This window comes from Sciurus vulgaris (assembly GCF_902686455.1).
Source record: "Sciurus vulgaris genome assembly, chromosome: 2".
Lineage (NCBI taxonomy): Eukaryota > Metazoa > Chordata > Mammalia > Rodentia > Sciuridae > Sciurus > Sciurus vulgaris.
In genome coordinates, this window is record NC_136462.1 from 183213669 (window position 1) to 183231442 (window position 17774).

The window sequence follows — 17774 nt, forward strand, 5'->3', positions numbered from 1 at the left end:
TCACTCACTGCCTCCCCGTCCCCACTGAGCTGGCCTGGGGACACAGGGCCATGTCCAAGGCTCTAGCCTCTGGTCTTGGGGGAGACCTCCTGTATGCCAGGCTGTGGGCTCCGGCTCACACACTCTTCCCTGTCTTCTTTGTCCCATGTTCACTGACCTGTTTCCTCCTATCCCGCCCCTGGGGGGGTCCTGCAGACTTCCCACATCAGCAGGTGTTTGGTCTGTCTCAGAGTGAGGGACAGGGAGCGCTGTCTCTCTGTCAGGTTTGTGCCTGTCTGTGTGAGTGTGTGTGAGTGTGGATGCATTTAGGCATCCTAGTGTCTGGTTTGCATGTGTCTGTTTCTCTGAGTCTGTGTGTGTGACAGTCCATGCGTCCTGACGTGGGTTTCTGGATGGCAGTCTCTGCCGGGGGGTGGGGGATCTGCTGGCACCTTTCTGGGTCTCTGCACCTCTGTGTCTCCTGGTGGGTCCTGCCTGTTGGCAGTGCCGAGCTGGGGCGTGTGTCTCGCAGCGTATCTCAGGCTGTGTCTCCCTGAGTGCAGGGGCCAGTCTGGGTGACTGTCTGCACGACACTCGTTCTCTCTCTGGGGCTCTGGAGCATCACCAGCCTGGTCTTTTGGGCTACATGTCACTGCTGCCTCCACTCACATCTGTCTCCCCCTCCTTCCCTGCATCCCGCTCCTGGGGGCTTTGTCGGGGTCTGCGCGTCACTGTCTGTGCCTGGCTGCTTCGCAGACAGTGTGCGTAACGCCTCGGGCCCCAGCTCCGGCTGCGTCCGGCCTGGGTGCGTGCGCCTGTGGGCGTGCAGTGTGTGCGTCATCCAGGAGCCCCGGGTGGTGTGGGGGTCTCGCCTCGCTGCTCCCGCTCTCCCTGGCCCCCTCCCTTCCTCGCTCTGAGCCCTTCTCCAGCTTTCTTTCTGCGTCAGGCCTGCGTGCGTGTGTGTGCACGCGCTCCGATCTTGGAGCTCCTCACTTCGCCCCTCCTGCTGACTTTCTGCCGCTGACCAGGTTTCTTGGGGGAACTTTCAAGGTTCACTTGTAGCTGTCCATCCACAAACCCCGAGGGGCCGGGGCTGGGCAGAGACCCCGATCTGCTCTTCTCTTTTTCCCTACCAGCTGTCCTCCCTGAAGTTCCATGTTCTCCCAGGGTGTCACGGGGTGCCTGTTACAGAATCAAATCCCAAGCCCTGGCCATCTTACTCCATCCTGCTGCCACTCATGCTGGCCACCAGCCCCCGGGGCAACTTTGGCTCCCGCCTGGGGTTTTGCACACGCGGGTTCCTGTACTCTGCCCAGAGTCCTGCAGGGGCTTGCTCACTTCCGCTAGGCCCCTGCTCCAGCGTCCCCTCTTCTGAGAGGCCTTTCCTGGGCCATTTGTCTAGAACAACACCCTGAGTTGTTCTCTCCACGCCTCCTGACTCTGTCAGTCTTCACGCACTTATCACTCCCCAACATCGACGGACATATTGATTTGGGGCTTATTTTTGGTGTGTCACTCTAGTCTCTTCGTCACTGTGCTGTCAGGCGCACAAGGGCAGGACTGTGTCTGTCTCCAGTCCCTGGAATGGTGCCTGGCCCACAGAAGGTGTCGCGTCTGTTCACTGAGGGGACACTTCTGCCCCCTGAAGGGTCAGGAGGTGGCAGAAATGCCTCCTTTTTTGTTCACCTAGTTCCCAGGGGGACCAGGGGGCTTCACCCTCTCCACCACCTGCCCACTGGCTCCCAGCCCCACTGTGACCCTTGCTGAGTCACCTGCACCTGGACGGCTCCTCCCTGGGCTCCTATCCCTTCTTTATACAGTGACACCCCCACCCCTCTCACAGTGCCGGGGGCTCCCACCCCCAAGAAGTGCACAACCCTGTGTCCCCATCCCCTCCCCTCCAAGTCCCAGGTCTCTGCTGCTCCTTGGCCTGCAAAGCCCCTTCCTTGTGGGCCTGTTTATTTAATTCTGTTATCATTTTATTTATTTTAAATTAAAAAAAATTTTGAAATTGAAGTGGAATCCATATAACTTTGCAGTGCTGGGGACTGATGGTGCCCTCACATGCCAGGAGAGTGCTCTGCCACTGAGCTGCATTCCAGCCCCTCAAGTTGGCCTCTTAAGGTGCCAGCTCGGTGGCATCTAGCCTGTCCACAGTGCCGTGCAACCACTGCCTCTACCCAGTTCCCAGACATTTCCATCACCCGAAAAGAAAATGCCATACTCGTGAAGCAGTCTGTTTTAGTCAACTTCTTTGACGCTGTGACCAGAAGACCTGAGGAGAACAATTTCAGAGGCGGAAAAGTTTGTTTGGTGCTCACAGTTTCAGAGGTCCTAGTTCATAGATGGCTGCCTCCCTTTCCCTGGGCCCGAGGTGAGGCAGAACATCATAGAGCAACAATGTGCAGGAGGAAAGCAGCTCAGGACATGGCAACCAGGAAGCAGGGAGAGACACTGCAGTCCAGGGGCAAAGTGTGAGCCCCAAAGGCACACCCCCAGTGACCCACCTCCTCCAGCCACACCCTACCCGCCTGCAATCACCACTGAATTAATCCATTCAAGTGGATTAATGTGCTTATTAGTTGAGGCTCTTGTGACCCAATCAGTTCACCTCTGAGCTTGCCTTGCGTCATCTTACACATGTGCTTCAGGGGACACCTCACTTCTAAGCCATAAAAGGTCACTCCCCAGTCCCCCAACCCTCTTCCTGTCCCTGGAACTTTATGGTCTGCGTTCTGTCTCCATGGACCCACCTGTTTTGGATACTTCGCATGGCGTGGGGCTGTCCAAGTTCTGCATGTTGGAACGTGTGTCAGGACTCCGCCAACACACGTCAGCCAACAATACCACAGCACACACAGCCCACACGGCCCCAGGTGAACTTGGCCCTCTGGGGCTGGCCCCAAAGCTGCACCTCACGCCCGCGCCATGCAGAGCCTGCTGTTCCCTGCTGTCCAGTCTCTCCTTCTGTCGCCCCTGGCTGTCCACCTATCCCTCTTCCCCACCACTGTCCCCGGACACCAGCCCCTGATACACGTGGACCCCATCTGTCCTTGGCTGCTCCAGGCCCTCCTCCATCCTCCATCCCCTCAGGCCTGAGTGCAGCCCTGGCCTCTGTCCCAGTGTCCCCCTTGCATGCTGCACCCCTCCTCGCCTCTCCAGCCCCATCCCTCCTCTGTCACCCCCATACCAGCCACCAGTGCCCAGATGGCCTGCCTTCCCAGGACCCCCATTCTCACCCCTTGGGGTCTTTGCACCTGCACCTTTTCCTGCCTGCTGTGCCCGTTCCTGACCACCCTCGACAGGCTCACCCCTAAGCAGAGTTGGCGTCTTCCCCTCCTCACAGGGCTGCCTGAAGGAAGGGCTCCCGGAAGAGCTCCCGCCCCGCTGTGAGCCAGAGGTGTCTGTGCGTCCAGGCCTGAGCTGTTCATGTGGGGTCCCCTGCACCTGGAGGGGGCCTCCCTCTGGGCAGGGGTGGAGAGAGCCATGGGCCTGGCCCAGCGGCTGCTGCCTCCTCACCCTTGGTCTCCTCCTCCTCCTGCCCACTTCCTCTTCCCTGGGTGCGGGTCTGTCTGTCAGTCTGTTCATCACCCCTTCCTCCCAAGGTCATTAGTTAGGTGACTGTGCTCTTTTTGAGTATCAGATGGTGTTGCTGCTGCTGCTGCTGCTGCTGTGTGTGTGTGTGTGTGTGTGTGTGTGTGTGTGAGAGAGAGAGAGAGAGAGAGAGAGAGAAGCTGCCACATGCACCACCTTCTCTCCAGTGGGCTGTCTGTCCATCATTTGACTGCTGGCCATGTTGTACTCCTTGCCTTTTCTCTTCTCTAGCCCTGGGTTATTCTCATTATTTGAGGTGAGGGAGAGGAAGAGGCAGAGGGAGGGAGGGAGAGAGAGAGAGAGAGAGAGAGAGAGAGAGAGAGAGAGAGAGAGAGAGAGAGACACACACACACAGAGGGGGAGGGAGGGAGAGAGCTGCCCACCCCCATCTCTGCAGGGCTTCTGTTTTGTGCTCATTTTGGGAGGGGGACATTCATCCCTCAGCATCCTCTGCCCAAGTGTCTCGTGTGTGTGTGTGTGTGTGTATGTGTGAGTGTGAGCACTTGTACACCCCTTCCCCTCCCTTAGCCCATTCTCTCTGTGTGGAAATCCACAGAGAGAGAGGAGGTGGGGGCACAGGGTGCACCTCCCTGGCCCCCTCCCCGTGGTCGCTGGGTCCCTAACGCCCCCTCCCAGCCCCACCCATCACCCCTGCGCTGTCTCTGCATCTCTCCTGCCTCTGACCTTCGTTCCGTTCCCTTCCTTTGGCTTTCCCTCTGTCCTTTTGCTCTCTCTCTCTGCTCCCTGCACTCTTCCTTCTTTCTCTTGGCCTCTCTCTCCTTCCTTCTCACATTTTCCAGATGTGCCATGTCTGACTCTGTCTCATGCCACATACTTTGCTGCTCCCTCCCCACCTCAGGCTTTGCCTTCACCCCTTCCCGGCCTCCCATGTGCCTGTGTGCGTGCCTATGTGTGTGTGTGTGTGTGTGTGCCTGTGTGCCTCTGTGCGTGTGCGCGCGTGTGTTTGTGCATGTGCGTGCCCATGTGTGCCGGTGAGTCCTGCCTCTCAGAGGCCTCATTTCACTGCCCCTAGCCTGCGGGGCCCTGGGGGCCTCTGTCCTGGGGTCTCGTCTTCCAGCCTGTAGCCTTCCCAGGCTGTGGCTCACCCACTTCTGGGGTGCCAGGCTGGGGATCCTCACATCGCCCCATAGCCTGCAACGCACAGCTGCACTCACCCTCTTCTGACACTGTCTCCCAGGCTCCCGAGCTGGGGATGCTGTCATCACCTGGTTACCTGTGCCAGGGCCTGCGGCTCCCTCCTCCCACCTCTCAAGAAGGCGCTTGGACTGCTCTGTAAGCACCTCTCCATCCACAGTGTCCCTCCCCCGGGCCACCTCTGGCACAGGTCGCCCTGTCTCTCCCTGGAAGGAGCCTGTCTCCCGACCCCTGCTCCTGTTGGGGTTCAGTAACAACCCCACCCCGAATCTGTAGGCCTTAATCCGTCAGCTTCCTGCTGTGCAAGGAAGGGGCCACCTTCCTGGGTGCACCGGGCCTCCCGCTCAGCCCTGCCTGCCGTGTCTCTCGGTCTCTCCTTTTATCTCTGTGTTTCTCTCCTTGTCTCTTCCCTCTCACAAGTGCATTCTGCTCCTCCAAGGCTTCGTCCTCTGCCTTCCCACACCCCAGCTTCCCTCTCTACTCTCCTTCTCCCAGCCTGGCCCCTGGAACTGGGCTTTGTGCTCGTGGGCTCCAGGACTTCCCTCAGGGAGAAACTCCCCTGCCTGGGCCTCTTGTTCAGCACTGATGTGACACCCCAGATTGAGGAAGCCTCAAAGGGAGCAGGCTGGAGACTTCACCTAACCCCAAACCTGCACACAACAGGTGATCCATAAATGCACCCCTCCTGAGTGCATGTGGGCATCTGGGGGTCTGGGCTTTGGTGCCGTCAGCCCGCCTCCCACTCTCGGTGCTGCTGTCCCTTGCAAGCCTCCTGCGACTGAGTGTGGTGTCTGTCTGTCTGTCTGATGGCCTCCCCTTGCCTGTTTTCTGTAGCCTCATCTCCATTCCCTCTGCACCTTTTTTCTTTCTTTCTCTTCCTTTCCCTTTCTAGGCACGTGGGTTTTCCTGATTCTAAAAGCAACGCATCCATCTTCATGATGGAACGCTTAGAAAATACAGAGAAGCACAGAGAAAGCAATACAAGCGCCCTGAGAGTCGCGTTTCCCAAGAGGAGGGGCCGGGAGCGCGCGCTGGGTGGACCCTCAGTGGCGCCCAGGCCGAGGCCCCTATGGGGCGGCAGGTGGGCCTGCCCCCCCCTGTCACCCTCTCTCTGGGCTCTTGGGCCTGCTCTCACCCAGGGCCCGGCCCCACCTGCGCGGGTCACTCGCTCCCTGAGCCGCGGTCGTGCCTGGCTTTCCGTGCTGTCCGCCGGTCTGCCTGCTCTTCCACCTCCCTCCCTGCAGCTTCTGAATTGTCTCCTTGCCTTTTCCTCACTGTGTGCACACACCTGTCCCCACACGCTTTCTGCCCCCTTGTCCTCCCTGGGGTCACCTCATTGCTCTCCAAGGGACACTCCCATTCATAAGTTCTGCTCATTCAAAAAACAGAGCATCATTTCCCCCTAAACTGTTGGCTGTGAGCACGGACAGCTCTGTTACCTCTGTATAAGAAAAACCCATTAAACTCCATCCCCCGCCGCTGCGTCCTTGCTGAGCCCGGGGGGCCTCGGGAGCCTGTCTGTGGGTCTCCAGCCTCCCCTGCCGCCTCTCCCCTCTCTCTCCTCTCCTCTCTCCTTTTTCTCCCTTGGAGATTTCTGGAATTTCCCCGTCCCCACTCATGCTGTGAGTCTCAAGAATGGAGCTGTGTGTGATGGTGTTGAGCGTCGCTGGGCTTTGTTCCCCCACTGGACAGTCTCTTTCTCTCGGAAATGACATTTATTGTTTTCCTTCGCTTTCAGATGGAATACATGTTTGCTGCAGAACAGGCAGAAAAGGCCAAAAAGCATGTGCAGAAGAATATGAAATAAAAATCCCCTGCAATCCCTGTTCTCAGAGAAAAAGGGGTGCTGGTTACGGGGGTGTTGGGGACGGGTACCATCTCTCCTCGTATCTGCTGACCTCCTCTTTCTCCGCGGGCATCTTTCTTTGGGGGTTCCTTTAGCTGTCTTCTAGCTTAGTCATTCCTTCGGCAGCATCTGGGGACCCCTGCTTGAGCTGCCATGCCTCTCGTCAGCCTGTCTGAGGATCTTTGTGTGAAAGGTCTGTCCGTCTGACACTCCCTCCCCTCTGGGGTGTAGGTTTTGTGGGCTGAACCCGAGCAGAAAGAAATAGCTGGAAGGAAGAAGGCCCCCACCCGCCGCCTGCCCTTTGTTCTCAGTTCTTAGGGACAGACAAGAGGACACGATGCTGGGGCTGGAGTGGAGGACACAGCCTCCCCGGACATGCAGGACAGGGAGAGGCAGTGCTTCCCTGTGGGCTGGGGAGCTGCTGGGTGGGAGTGGTTCACCCTTGCCAGGTTCAAGGCTCATGGGTGCAGGAGTGGGGCAGTCTGGACCCTGCCCGCCCCTTGGGAAAGCTGGGTTTGATCCCTGCTGGCCGCTGCCTCTCATCCTGACACAGTAGACCAGCTCCTGGCTCGGATCTTGCTATAATTCTTAGGCAAGTGACGTTCTCCGGAGCCTGTGTCTTCACCTGCGAAGGGAACAGTAAGCCCTTGAGACTACATGCCACGGCTCACGTGCAGAATGCCCTGCCCGCGCGGGCACGTGAGGCTGGCCATGCTGCTGGCCGCGGGCTGCCATGCGCCTTCTTTCCTCCCTGGCGGAATCTCAGTGGCTTCGTTCCAGGTCCATCCCCCCAACCCCTGTGGGGCTGTCCACGCCCTCACAGGCCCCTGTCCTTGGCCCCTGCAGGGCCGAGGCACCCGAGGGGCCCCTGCTTGACCTCTGGCTTCTGCCACCCAAGGGTGAGCTGTACTGCTTCCTGCCAGTTCTGTCCTCAGAACACCTCCCTGAAGTCCAGGTTCTCCCTGTCCCCTCGTCCTGGCCTGGACTCTGGGCCCCTCCCTAGCCTGCCATAGTCTTGGAGGTTTTCAGACCTCAGGGGAGCTGCGGGGTGCTGGGTGGTGGTGGGAGGGACAGTGAGCAGAGGGAAGGGGTGACTGTGAGGGTCTTGTGTTGTCCCGACGTCCTCAGCCTAAAGCTGACCTAGAACCGGCTCTGGCCCCTCTTGGCCACCAGCCCGGCTGTGGCGGCACAGGGTGGGGTGTTGCCGTGGGGCTTGCGGTGTGCGTGAGCACAGCAGGTCGGAGCCCCAGCCTCACGGCCTCCAGTTCCCTTCTGTCTGGAATGGAGCCACTTCCACAGGCTGGGGCAAGATGGGAGAAGAGACCCGCGGGACTTAGACAAGGGCTGGGCGTGGTGTGTGCTGTGGATGTGGACGTGGCTCTGGCCCCGTGGTCGCTCTTTTCACTCTTGCCTGACAGGTGAGGCTTGAGGGTCCGTGACCATGCCCTGCACCTCCCCTGGCCCACAAATGAGCAGCCTGAAGCCAGCTGCAAGCAGACCCAGCGGCAGCAGGCTGAGGGATGGACGGGGCAGGCTGTGTGGACGCACCAGACGGGCAACAGGACTGACCGAGGGGTGGAGGGAAATAGAATCCAACTCCAGAGACTGGCAGTGAGAAGCCACAGGTCTCACCGGGGGAGGGAAAGACCCTTGCCAGCAGACCCGGCCCGACACAAAGACCGGGGCTCACAGGGGTCTGTGAGGGTCTGCACCGAGGAGCAGGCCAGCTGCAGGGAGAGAGGGAGACAGACAGGTGGAGGAAGAGATGGAGGAAACCAGGGGTAAGGGTGTCCTGGAGAGAGGAGCGGTGGGGTAGAGACATGGGTAAGGCAGAAGGATGCTCAGAGAGGCACCAGGACAGAAGGAGAGTCAGGGCGCCGTGCAGGTGACGTGGGGGGGGGGGGAGGGCAGAGGGGGGTGCCTGTGTTCTGGGGGGAGGCTGGTCTCGGGAGGAGCCTGGGCCAATGCCAGGGAAGCTGCTGGTGCCCGCCTCCCTAGGGCAAGGTTCAGCAGCCAGGAGGGATTCTGGACTTGATCTCACGGACATGGAACTGGCCAAGTTTGTGGAACAGGGAGTGACCCTGTCACAGGTAGGAGTGTGCAGCAAGCTGAGAAGGAGGGTGGCACAGAGGGGCTGGGGTGCAGCGGGGAGGAAGGAAGGAGGTTGGCTTACCCAGATGCGGCCTCCAGGGAGAACCCATGGCCGGCCAAATAGGCAGGGTGAGGTTCTTTCTGGAGACTAGGCCTCACTGTCCAGTAGGGCTGGGCACAAGCAGGCATTCGGGGACCCTGAAGAGCAACTTAAAGGATAAATAAATCATCCTCTCCATCTGGACAACTCCTAGGCATCCTTCAAGGCCCTGTTCAAATGGCCCCTCTTAGCTTCAGCCTCTCCTGATCACCCATCAGTAAGTGGCCCTCTCCAGGCCTTCATAAGCAGGGCCATCAAAGCCAATCTCTAAAGGCAGTGTGTGCTCAGGGAAGAGTAAGACAGAACACAGCCATGAGAATAATGCTTACTACTACTAATAATGCTTACTAATGCTTACACAGAGCGTGCTATGTGCCAGAAACGTCCTAGGTGCCGTACATGTGTTTGCAATGACCGTATTTTTTTTTTTTTGGTGGTGCTGGGGATTGAACTCAGGGCCTTGTGCACGCAAGGCAAGCACTCTACCAACTGAGCTATCTCCCCAGCCCCAGACTATAAATACTATTATGGTCTCTGTCTTACATGCAGGGAAACCACAGCTCAGAGAGGTTAAATGACTTGTTTCAGGTCACACAGCAAGTAGTGGAGATAGGATTTGAACCCAGACCCTCTGGCTGCAGAAAATGTGGGACTTAAGATAAAGAGCAGAAAGTTGTTCAGCATTTTTTTATGGCAGCGTAAAGGGCCATGGAGTCAACTTCTTTTCTGCATCTCCTCCCTGGGCAGCTGCTCCCTCAGTGCTGTGCTCACCCCAGCCCCTCCTCCACAGGATGAGAACCTCAGGCCCCTCTCTAGTTGCCGCAAGCCCGGCCCCTTGTCCTGTGGTCACAGAACAAGGTCTTCTCCTGTTCTCATTAGCTCTGGGTGTCACCGCCACGGGGCTACAGCCAGAACCTCGAGTCATCTCCTCGGGCTCCTGCCGCTCCCCACCCATCTGTCTTCACTTCCCCTGGACTCTCCTGCTGGGCAGGCCCCCCTGAAGCTGGGACCCCCGCCCCATCCCCACCTCACCCCTCCAGTCTGCTGGACACCTGTTACCTTGACATGTTCCTTGTGGGGTGTCTCAAGGATTAGTCAAATCTTGAAAAGCTGTTCTGGCAGCAAGGGCAGGGCCATGGCTGTTAGCAGAGATTAAAGGGGAAGCGTTAATAGGACTTGTTGAATGAATGAATGGCCACCCGGTGAGTTGCCTCTCTTCCTCACCCCCTTCTCTGGTTCCCTCCTGACCACGCTCCTGGCTCCAGGGTGAGCATTTTTAGACATTTTTGAACGATGGTCACGCTTTGAAAATGTCTTAGATCTTTGCAACGAGCACGCAGATCTTTCCCATCTTGGAAGAAGATTCCTCCTGACTCCGTTTCTCTTCCAGCTACGCAGAAAAGCTTTGGGAGAGAGTCGCCCCTGCTCTTCCAGCTCCATCCTCCTCCACGACCCCCTACTGGTCAAGGCCATTGGTGACCTCCATGTTACCACACTTAAAGGACTACCCCCCAGTGCTGGGGGTTGAACCCAGGGGTGCTCTACCTCTGAGCTACATCCCCAGTCCTTTTATTTTTTATTTTGAGACGGGGGTCTCACTAAGTTGCCTAGGCTGGCCTTGAACTTGCGATCCTCCTGCCTCAACCTCCTGAATGGGAGGCGTGGGCCGTCGTCCCAGCTAATGGAAGCTTTACTCCATGGTCCTCATCTTATGTGGACATGCAGAAGCATTCCAGAGTTCCCAGTGTCCGGGGTAGCCCTCTTCGTCTCTCCTCAGGTCTTTCTATGATGACCAGAGAAGGAAAACTAAAGAATCTCTTCTAAGTGTTGTTAGAATGTGAGAGTCCAGGGCTCAGTCTGGCCATCCTTTCTGTTATCTCTGTCTTCCCTTTCTTGGGACTCTCAATTGACTCAGTCCTATGACTTGAAACCCAGCAAGTTTTGCACTGATGGCGTCCAGCTTGGCCCAAACCCAGACTTTTATGTTCACCTGCCCCGTGGACTTTTGCATTTACCAGTGTAGGCGTGTTTTAGTCAACTTTTCACCTTGGTGACCAAAAGACCTGACAAGAACAGTTTTACAGGAGGAAGATTTTATTTAGGACTCACAGGTTCAGAGGTCTCAGTCCCTGGATAGCTGACTCCATAGCTCTGGGCACAGGACATCATGGTGGAAGGCTGTGGTGGAGGGAAGCAGCTCAGTATATGGCCATCAGGAAACAGAAAGAGAGTTCTGCTCATCAGGGACAAAATATAAACCCCAAAGTCAGACCCCCGTGACCCCTTCCTGTAGCCACACCCTACCTGCCCATAGTTACCGCCCAATTAATCCATATCAGTGGATTCGTTCATTCATTAGGTTAAGACTCCATAACCCAGTCATTTCACTTCTGAAAAATCTTGCATTCTCTAATAAATGAGCGTATGGAGGATGTAACAACAGGCCACTCAAACTTAACATGCTCCAGATGAGCCCTTGACTTTCATCCTCCAAACCTGACCACGCCCCCCCAGGCCCAGCTTCCCTCCCTGTAGTAACTGGCACACCTGCCACCCAAGCAGAAGGCAGGGCCCATCCTCCTGCCCAGGACTCTGTCCAGCCCTCCTCATGTCTCCCTCCAGCCCCTCTCTCTCTGCCTACAGGTCAATCATTGCTCACTGGGCCTCCATGTGATTCAGGGAATGCTTCCACCTGGACGTCCCTCAGGCACCCGCCACACCTGCATTTCTTACGCATGCTCCTCTGGCTAGGATCCTTGGGCTGGGGAGCGAGTCCACCCTGTGCCCTGCCTCTGCCCCGTTAGGATGTTCCACTGAGCTTTGGAAGTTCAATGAGTGTCCATCAATTCTCTGTGACTAGCCCAGCCTCCTCCCTGGCCTCCCTGCTTCTAATCCTGTTCCTAATCCATTCTCCATTTAGAACCAGAAGTCTCTAATAAATGAGATCGTGCCACCTCCCGATCATAAAACCCCAATTCTGTGCCATCCCCTATGATCTGGCATGATCTGACCCCGATCCCATCTCCATTTTGCTTCATTCACTCGCTTTTGTGTTAGTTTGTCACTTTATCCAGTTATTCCGATCCCATCTCTGCCTCCCCCTCACCAGGGTCCAGCCCCCAGGGTCTGCATGCTGTCCCCAGACTTGCCAAACTTATTCCTGTCTCAGGGGTTTGGCCCTTGTAGTTCCTTCAGACCAGAAGACTCTTCTCTCAGACTCACAGGGCTCCCCCTGCTTCCTGTCCTTCCGTTCAGACGCTGGCCGTCCCCTCTGAAGTGGGCCTTCCCCTCTCCAGGCTCTGATCTCCATCCCTGACGTCTTCTCCAGCTCAGAAATGGTCTCGTTAGCTGGCGGGGCCTGTTTTCTGTCTTCTGCACTGGGAGGTCAGTTCCAGGAGAGCAGGGTTGACTGCGTCTGCTCTTGGTTGTCATTTGGTCATTTGCCACTGCCCGGCACACAGTAGGTGCTCAGTAATTTCTTGTAGATTACATGCATGAATCTGATTGGTGACCAGGCACTCGCTTGCTCTCTCTGCCTCCCTCCCTGCCTTGCCCTGTGGTGCGCCTTCATTATCTCCCAGCTGAGTTCTTCCTCTGAGCCCTCACAGGTGTGACCCTCTCCAGGCTGAGTGGGGCATCCTGTATTTGTGCATGCCTGTGTGAGCACACGCACATGCCTGGCTATGCGTGTCCATGTCTGTCTGTCTTACTGTAGGTCATATTTCTGTTTCTGTCTCACTCATTGGGTTTTGCTCTAACTTCAGGTTTTGCCTCATTCACTCACTTATGTGTTAATTTGTTACTTTATCCAGTTATTCCATCTTTAAATATCTTGGGGAAGATGCTAGACAGTGTAGAGGTGTGATGTGTGTATGTGCTACATCAGAATCTCTCGTATTTGCAGGTCTTATCAGATTTTGTTCTCACTTCTGAATTACTCCATCCATCCACCCATTCATTTGTTTATCCACTCATCCACCCATGCACCCACCAATTTATTCACTCATCTACCCACCCACCCATCCATCCACTCATCCACCTATCCACCCACCAATCTATTCATTATCTACCCACCCACCCATCCATCCACTCATCCACCCACCCATCCACCCATGCGCCCACCAATCTATTCAACTATCCATCCATCCATCCATCCATCCATCCACCCATCCATCCATCCATCCATCCATCCACCCACCCATCAATCCACCCATCCATCCATCCATCCGCCACTCACCAATCCATCCATCCACCTACCAATCTATTCACCTATCCATCCACCCATCTATCCATCCATCCACACACCCATCCACCACCCACCCACCAATCTATTCACTTATCCATCCACCCATCCACCCATCCATTCATCTACCCACCCATTCATTCACCCACCCACCCACCTGCCCTCCAGTCTATTCACCTATCCATCCACCTGTCCATCCATCCATCACAAGCACCTGGTTTTTTTTTGCAGCCTGGGAGAAGGTGAGTGTATGAGTGCCATGTATCTCTCTGTGTCCGTGTCCCTGCTGTTTGTCCGAGGGTCCCATTTCCCTCCCCTCACTGCCTGTGTTTTTATCTCACAATTTCTTTCTTTCCTCAGGGGGCCCCTTTCTGTTTTTCACTCTGAGTTCACGAGTCACTTGTGTCGTGTGTGTGCGTGTGCACGTGTGTACATCTGTCACTCTTTCACATTTTCCCTCTGGGGCTGGGGCTGGGGCAGCTCCCAGTCTCCAGGTCACCGTCATTCACACTTTGTCCATCTATTTGTTGATGAATCGACACGAAGCTGATTGAACACCTGCTTCCTGTCAGGACCTGGGCTGGCCCAGCTCATTTCCGTGAGCAGGGGTGAGCACGTGCTGTCTGCTGGACCCTGTCTTTGTCTTCTCCTCTTCCTTCATCCGCCTTCACACCTTGGGACCCGCTATATGTCCCAGGCCTCTGCTCCTTCTCTGCACCTGTTCACGCTGCCCTCCGTGCCCACAGCCCTGCAGCCCAGACTGCCTTCTGCTCACGAGTTGGAGATTCAAAGCCAATCCCCAGCTGGCTTGGGTAGCACAAACCCAGCACATGACAAACTCACCACGTCAGTTCCGCACCCCTAATGTGTTTCTCTCCTTGTTCTCATTAGCGCTGAGTGTCATTGCCTGCCTGGGTCCGCAGCCAGGAGCCCCGAGTCATCTCTGAGTCTTCACTCTCCCGCCACCCACAGCCCATCTGTTCTCCTTCCTGTAGAATCTTCCTCCAAAAGCTGCTCGGCGCTCCCCCTGACTCCACCGTCTTCTTGGCCCCCGACTCTGCCCAAGCCTAGACAAGTGAAATCTGAACCACTGCATCCACCTGTCCACCCATCCATCCATCTGTCCATTCATCACCTACCCAACCAATTTTCCCTGAGCACCTACTGCTCAGGGTCTCTTCTGAGGACACAGGCTCCGAAGTCCCAGGCCATGTCCCTGAGGAGCTCAGAGTCCAGGAGAAAATAGACCCATTGAGACTGTACCACAAGATGAACTGTCACACGTGTGAGTTTGGGGAGGGGCATCAGTCTTATTTGCTGGGGTCACTTTTTCATGCCTCCTCCTTCCATGCCCTCTCCTACACCATGCTGTTCATGCCTGGGGCTCCCGAGGCCTCTCTCCAGGCAGACGAGCCCGTGTGCTCCCCACACTTTCTACCGCCCCACTTGGATGCCTAGCAGCATCATGGACTCACCAAGACAGGATCGAGGTCCTCGGCACCCCCCTCGCCTGTTCCTACCCCCACCTCCGAGCCCAGGGCCTTCTGCCTCCATTTAACCTCGACCTCTTGCTGGCCCCTCTCCAGCATCTTTCTTCAGTCCTCCCGCCACTCCTCCCGTGCTCGTGGCCACTGTCATTGCCTGGACGGAGGCGTGCTCCCCCTCCTCTTCTGGCTCCTCTCAGCTGGGGAACGTGCTCCCTTCTCTCTCCCCTGTGCAGAAACCCTTCAGATTGGCCATCTCCCTGCTGTCCCCTCCTCCACCCTCAGAGGAGCTGGGGAGGCGCCTGGGCTGTGGCATCACTGTGCCGACTGCCTCTCGTCCTCCGCGGTCCGAACAGAGCCCTCCATCAACCCCTGCTTGCTGGATCTGTGGTCTCTCTGCCATTGTGTATCCATCTGCCAATGAGGAGCTCACTGCTGGCCCTGGTGGCTTCTTTGTCCCCCTCTCAAACTCATCTTTCAAGAATAAGAGAGTGTCCTCTTCAACAAAGTCCCTGCTGGCTCCTCCTGTCCCCACAGATCCCCATCTTATCCCAGGAGCTCTCCTCCAGGTATGGCCATATCTGGGTTCTGGTGTCTTTCTTGCCCACCAAGCTACCAACTCTTGAGGACAGGGTCTTCCCTGGATGTCAGTACAGTGTGGGGCCAGGGAATGTGTGTGACTGGGGTGGGACAGACAGACAGATAGAAGGTGTGTCTGGAAGTTTCCTCTTCCTCCTTGTTCTTTATCTGTCCTTTTCTCTCTTTTCTGCCATCCTTTTCTGATTTCTTTTTTTTTTTTTTTTAATTACATTTCAGTCTCACCAGTGATATACAAACATCTCTTTAAAAAATTGAAATAGTAAACATGAGATTAAAGCCTCTTCCACCAATCCTGGTCCCCAATCCTTCCTTTCCCAAGAGAAAACTAGATTTGTTATATTGGCAGGGGTGGGGAAGTGGTTAACCATACACAGTGGCCTGCATGCATGAAGCCCAGTACACCAAATTAAAAAAAAATCATACATAACACGCACAAACACACACGTATCCCTATAAAACAGCTTAAAGTCACACCTAGTGATGAAAAACTGCTTTCCTTCTAAGATTAGGAAATGAGGTGAGGACATCTTTTCCCATTCCTCCTCAATATCATATTGACTGTCCTAGCCAGTGCAATAAGGCAAGAAAAAGAATTAAGAGAACAAAAAGACTGGAAAAGAAAAAATAAAACTCTATTAGCAAGTGACATTATTGTCTACATACAAACTTTCAAAGATTCCACAAAAAAGATCCTAGAACCAGTAAGTGAGTTTAGTGAGGTGACAAGATAAAAGATTAATAGAAAACAACCAATGAACATTTGGAAATAGAAGCATATATATTCCTCTAGAAAACATAGAATAGGGTTAGATAGTCTTGTCAGATTTTTTTGAGTCTTTTTAAAAGAAATTGCCTCATGCTGTATAAATGACCCCCCTGGTGGGACTTTGCCCACCTGGTTCCCACGGGGCCCCTCTGCCTAGAACAAGGAGTTGCACTCAATCCATTTCCTGGGCTGCGTAGGATCAGAGAAGGGTACATGGGGGTGGTTCAGCCCTCTCTCCTGGGACGGACATTTGGGCTCTTTCTGCTTTTTTTACCACCACAGACTAGGCTGTGCTGAGCACGTGCCTGCCCTCTGCTGGCTCCGTTTGGCAGGCCTACCCCACACCTTGTCAGAACCCTCTTCTGTGCCTTGGTCTCTCTCCTTTCTTGCCTCTTCCTCTCTGTTTCTCCCTCATCTTTCCCAGTTCTCTTTGGACTGGGCCCTAGCTCTTGATGTGTGTGCATGCGTGTGTGTGTGTGTGTGGTACGTGTGTGTGCCACCTGTGCCCCACTCCCTATGTGTCACCACGAGGTCCCCATCAGGAAATTGACATCACAGCCAGATTAGGATCCTTCCGGAAGGCTGCTTCTCGCTGGGCTTGTCTCAGGTTTTGTTCTCCCAGGGGTGGCCCATGCTCTTGCCATCCGTCCGTCTGTCCTCCTGTCACCATGCTCCCTCCTGCTCACAGGAAGACGCTGAACCCACTCCAGGATGGGGGCTTTGGCTTGGCCTGTGTCTCCACCTCTGCCTGCTGGGCCCCCAAAGGACCCTCCTCCCCCTCGTTCAGCGTTCTGACTTCAATTCACACAGCATCGTGCTCCTCCCGCTCTGTCTTGACCTCTCTTGTTCAGTCCTGCTCTTCCCCACTCTCTTGAGGAGCGTTACTCGATTTCTTTCTGAGTTTGTGCGTCCTTCCGGCTGGGTGAGCGGGCGAGTGCGAGGGTGTGCGCGTGTGCACGCCTGGGCACACACGGCTGCCCCTCAGCTCCTTCTCTGTTTCTCAAGCCTGTTAGGTTTCCTGCTTTCTCCAGGCCTTACTCTGTGTGTACGTGTACACGAGCACACTCTGGCCACCGCTGGGCCACCCTCTCTGCCCTCGGTGGCTCCGAGCGTCCGGCTGTGGTCCCTCTAGAGCACCTCACTCTGAGCCAGCTCCCGTGTCCGGCCTCCTCTGTCCTCCTGAGTCCTGCCTCACGGGCCTGCACGGGCCGGGGCCTCTCCTGGATGACTCCCTCTCCTACCTCCCGCTCTCTCCCTGGATGAGCCCGCAGATGCCTCCTCCGCACAGACGCTCCCGTGTCACCTGCCGCACAGACCCCCCCCCAGCCCTGCTGCCAACTCTTGGCTCCCCAGGCTGGGCGCCCGCCCTCCACCCTGCACATCCCCGCCCATCCCGATCGCTTTTCTCGCCCAGTTCTCGTTAGCGTCACCGCCACCTGGGCCTCCACAGGCGGGAGCCCGAGTCATCTCTGACTCCGCTCACTCCTGCCGCCCACCACCCATCTGTGCCCCCTTCCTGTCGTCTCTCTGAGGGGCTGCTCAGCAGGCCCTCCACACGCCATGCTTCCAGCCCCGCCAGAGCCCAGCTGCAAGCTGGTCAACGGCGGACCAGTCTCTGTCCAGAGTCACCCTCCACCCATCTGGCAAGCCTGCACCGGCCACCCTCTGGGCCCTGCCCAGGACATGGGCTCCGAGCCCAGGGGAAGCCCGAAGTTGCTGCCATGCTGTGAGACGGGCGCCGGGCGCCTTAGGACTGCATGTTGTTGCGTGTCTCAGGGCGCCGTGGGCACGTGTATGCGTGGGGCACTTCTGTCCTGGCCGCTCCTCAGGCCCTCCTCCCTCCTCCCAGTTCCAGCAGCTATCCCTCCACCATCGCCCGGCTTGGCTCCGCTGGGCTTTTCCTCCGGCCCTTGGCC

At 56.4% G+C, this 17774-nt stretch overlaps 1 long non-coding RNA gene across 1 annotated transcript; it reads right to left on the reverse strand.

The window, feature by feature from the left end:
- Positions 1–7028: 7028 nt before the first annotated feature.
- Positions 7029–14605, reverse strand: LOC306653027. The gene is made up of 4 exons (XR_013761617.1): positions 14484–14605; positions 10875–10943; positions 9825–9904; positions 7029–7199 (listed from the first exon to the last, which is right to left on the reverse strand). It is a non-coding gene; the product is annotated as an uncharacterized lncRNA (long non-coding RNA).
- Positions 14606–17774: the final 3169 nt, after the last annotated feature.